Genomic DNA, 5,073 nt, shown 5'->3' with positions numbered 1-5,073 from the left:
ATCCTGCAAACATATAATTCTTTCTAAATATATCATTCCCTATTAATATTATTACTATTACTATTTGCTAAGCTACAACCCTAGTTGGAAAAGCAGAATGCTATAAGCCCAAGGCTCCATCATGGTAAGTAGCCCAGTGAGGAAAGGAAATAAGGAAACACCAAGAGAAGTAATTAACTACTGAAATATAATATTTTAAAAACAGTAATAATATTGAAAACATATTTTTCATAGATAAACTATAAAAAAATTAAAAAACAAGAGGACTCTAACCGAAGACACTGGGAGCCTATGGTACAGAGGCTATGGCACTACCCAAGACTAGAGAACACTGGTTTGATTTTGGAGCTGCTTTCCATAGCTAAAGAGTCTCTTCTACCTTTCACAAGATTAATGTAGCCACTGAACAATTATAATGCAGTAATTAACCCCTTGAGAGAAGAAGAATTGTTTGGTAATCTTAGTGTTGTCAGATGTAAGAGGTCAGAGTAGAATTTGTATGGAATAGGCCAGACTAATATATTACTGTCTGGCTAGTCGAAGGACCACATACCTCTCCTGAGGTAGTATCTGTAAGATGGGGATATGTAATGTCTTTCTGCCTATACTCCTCTTCAACTCTCCTTGTGTGATGTATGTATACTACAGCTATTTTATTTATTGCGTTTCAAGTTATATCTTGTATCCTTGTCACTGTATTCATATCATTTTAATTATTCCTTTTTACATCGAACTTTACCTATGCCCAAATTAATGCGATGGTCGTAAATTGGTAATTATATGGACGAAGTCTAAGTACTTCTTGACTACCATTATAAGCCAATTAATCAATGATACATATTTTTTTTTTAGCTACAAGCTCATGCAATTCAAATTTCTTAGGGGATGGATCACAACCAATTGTATGATCTTTTAACGACTGGATAAATTAACTTCCTTTGGAATTCGTAACTGGAGCTTTCTTTGCAAGGTTGGAATGACATGATGTGTTATCCTTGAAAATGAGTGAAGAGGATGTAATGTTTGGGAATAACATGAATGAAGTACATACCAAGTGGATGTGATGTTCTTTCATGGACATTGTACCTCTCCACTGACTCTCTGGACCTTTAAACATATTAACACTTACGTAACAATTAGAGAAATAGGCAGCCCATCGAAAAAGTATTTCCTAATTTTAAAAGCAAAATGGTAGGTGTCCATTGCATCGATTCACAACGTGATCACACACACACACACACACACACACACACACACACACACACACACAAAAAAAAACATATTAAGTCATTTGCTTTAATTTACCATGTGATCTACAAAATAATGTAAATTAAATAAGTTGCTATACTCAGTAATTATGCTTAAAATGAATAATTTAGTATTAACAGCTTCATGATTAATCATTGCATATGCAATACCATCGTTAAAAAGAGCATTATAAGATTCCTCATTTCTGTCGTAAAATTTAACAGATTCTGTTTTTCAATGCTCCTATAGGGATAACCACGAGTTGTATCACACTTGCATGATACATTGGAGAAGTGCTCAGCCAAAGCATTGCCAACCTCAGTTGCTCCAGTCACATACTGGCCATTTACACTCAACACGGGTGGTGGGTCGGGGGTAAATTTACATTTTCCTCCAGACAGAAGATGGAGGTGCTCTACTATTTACAGAGGAAACAAATGATGCCGAAGACTGGCGCTTAGCTGTTTTCATTGCAAAACGGAACTGTCTCTACATTTCTAATATATTATTAAGTTCTCCTCTGTACTGTTCTATGCAATTGAGTCAAAGATTTTTTTGTGACTCTGTGCAAGGTACTTAGTTCTGAAGACCTCCAGGGCACTGGTTGCCGTTTGATAATCCTGTGTATTTTTGTAAATTGAATTGACATATGCTGTATGTAGCGTTCCATTCTGAAAGTCTAAGGCATCATATACACTTTCAAATTGTTCTGCATTCCCTTCAACTTCACTTGGCTCCCGAAATTTATTCCAGTCCGCCTTGTCCAGGTTCCATAGCAATTTCTATAAGGGTGGATTATTGTTCGTATTTAAAATAATTGTAGTATAATCACTAGCATGCCAATCATCTAACATTATCCATTCAAAATCGAGAAGGCTGATAGAGCTTGCAACTTATAGGTCAAAACATGACAAGGTACCTATCTGAACATGAAAATGTGTGGGTTCTCCTTAATCTTTATTAAGGAGTTCCACATCCTCATTATCCAAAATTGATGAAATAATATTGCCCCTTGTGTTTGCTAAAACATTGCCCCATAAAGAATGTCTACCATTCAATTCTCCCAGTAAGAGAAAAGGTTGAGGGAGATGTTGAATCATCTCTACTAAATTTTCATATGAGATGTTGTCCTTTGAAGACAAATAAAAAGATCAAATGGTGTATTTTCCTCTTATATTAATCTATACAACCTCTGACTGCAGAGGTGTATGAATACACAAAGATATTTGTGGAACATCTCGACGAACGTATATAAGATTTCCACTATGGCTCTCTACTCGTAGATCATATGGTGTCTTATAGCTGATATATTTGCAAAGACAACGAGTAATATCATCAAGTTTGCTCTCCTGTAGACATATAATTATGGGTGAGTGCTCATGAATGAGGAACTCAAGTTCTTCATATCTAGCCGTGAGACCTTTACAGTTCCACTGTTAAATTGCTGAGAAAATAAAGTTTACTTTTTGGAAGATTCCTTAAAAGTATTCCTATCAGAGTTTGGATTGATGGGAGTCTCTAATACTCTCTTTGAAAGAGTAGGTCTTTATAAACTTTGTTTGGCGTTTTTCTTAGCAGCCTTCTTATCTATTTGTCGAGGGGGTTTGTGAACCTCGACATTAATCTTTGATATATCTTAACTTCTTTAATATTCATCTTTTTTAGATGAAATATTTTATCTATTTGGATTATTAATTTCTGCATTTTATGGTTGGAGGCTAGAGTGATAGTGGTCTCTCTCTTTTTCGATTGAAAGAGGGAGAGCTATTAGGATTTTGGGATTATGTACCTCCATCATGACAGGTACGCCCAGTAGCTCTCTAACATACGATCCCTCCCTTAGATCTGACAATGATGCTGCCCGAGATGGGAGCCATGGGCTGTTCACCCGAGCTGTTGCAGACATAGAGGAAGGAGGTGGTGCCGTTTTTACCAGAGGCAATGAATCTAGATTATAAAACTTGGTATTAGCCTTCAAAGATGATTCCATAATAGGATGCTTCATATTACCTGGTCTAACTGGTGTTGCAATTCTTTCTTGATGTCCCCCATCCTTAAATTTTAAAGCCTTGGCATAACTTTTGGTTTTTGTTAGAAGTCACCTAGCATATCCCACACTGATATGTTCTGCATTCGACTACTGAACAGCTACTTCTTCTGTATGACATTGGGATCATTTCCTGTTGGTTGGATTGTGATCCTGGCTACAATTAGTGCACCTTGTAATATTAGTAGAGGGTCCATGCTCAGGAATTGGAAACATTATCACAGATATTTACGTTTTTATATATCTTTGAAGGATAACCAAATTTGAAACATTTGAAGCACTGGAAAGGTTTCTATTTGTAAAGGTGAACTGGTATTCTATCATTTTCGATGTAGATATGAGAAAGTACATCATAGTCTTCAAAGGTGAAAATAATCATAGAGGATCTGGGAATCTTATGAATCTTCCATTTTTTTTTTTCACATATCAAAGATTTCATCCATGCTAAAATCATATAAGTCTTTTTTCAAATTTAAATCCTCTTCCAGAGCTAAAATTCAAAGGTTGTTTGATATCCACCACGAGATTTTCTTCTATTTTGATATCATTTAACATAAAAGACTGTGTTTTAGATCTGGCATGAATTAAGATGGATTTTTTGTCAAACCTAGAAATGCCTCAACGCTCTATGGCACCCATTTTCCTTTGTATCAGCTTAGTAATTTAAAGTAATTAAATTCTTCTGCGTTAGATGTTTCAATTAGCCACATTGGTGGCTTAAGCTTCCTTTTTCATATTGGATTTATTTTGGTGTCAGCACTTTCAAACTGACACCAGTCACTGGGTCAACGTATATCCAGGTTTCCAGAAGCTGCATTGCGTAGCACTATAGTAATCTCACAATTATTAACTTTTATTTTGGAAATCTCACAAACTGCTTTCAAAGCTTCCTCATGGTTACTGAAGGAGATTCATGCTATCCATTTCATTATCACCTTTGAAATTAATCCTTATTTCATGAATTTTACCATAAGGTTTAAAACTCATTGCAAATGCTTCATAATGGCATATTATTGGTATATCACGCATTTAGATTACTTTTATTTTCCTTATTTTCCATTTCTATTAGTTCCTTGGCCGTCAACAGAATTTCCCTTAATTAAACTAGCAGAGGTTGTCAACAGTGCGAAGAGGGGAGAGGGACAGTCACCATATCCAGGGGAGGGGGTTCGTTGTCACCAGAATCCAAAACAAAGGGATGTTTTTAGTTTGTTTTTGTTGTTGGTTGGCTTGCTGCTTGAGATTATTAAGAAAGTATCATACGTTGAAAAGGAAATTTGCATTCTCCATTATCGGCAAAATGATAGTATACTTCCCAGATGGTCCACTCTACATTATACTCTACCTGAAGGATAGCACCAAAACAGATATAGAGAAACGGGTGTAAGTTAAACCCACTTTTTAGGACTTAGACCAAAAAGATATGGAATCATCCTCCCATAGCTGTAATGAAGGACTTTCAGCCAGAAGCCTAAAGTCCCACCTCAAGGATTAGATTCCCCGGATTCTGATGACCCAACCCTTGAGAATAGTTTCACCAAAAAGTTCCAAACCATCTTCAGGATAGCTGAGATATTCCAATAATCTCACATATAGGTTTAAATGCGAATACCTCCCAACCGTGATCCCTTCTCCCATTTATCTAAGTGGGAAGTAATAACAAATGTGGAGATATCCACGTCATTTGAAAAAAAATAATAATAAGAATATGTGGATAAAATGAAAATTGAAGGAAGAATATAGATGCATACACACACACACACACACACACACACACA

This window comes from Palaemon carinicauda, chromosome 2, assembly GCF_036898095.1.
Source record: "Palaemon carinicauda isolate YSFRI2023 chromosome 2, ASM3689809v2, whole genome shotgun sequence".
Taxonomy (NCBI): domain Eukaryota; kingdom Metazoa; phylum Arthropoda; class Malacostraca; order Decapoda; family Palaemonidae; genus Palaemon; species Palaemon carinicauda.
The sequence above is the reverse complement of the archived record's forward strand: the minus strand, read 5'-3'. Positions refer to the sequence as shown.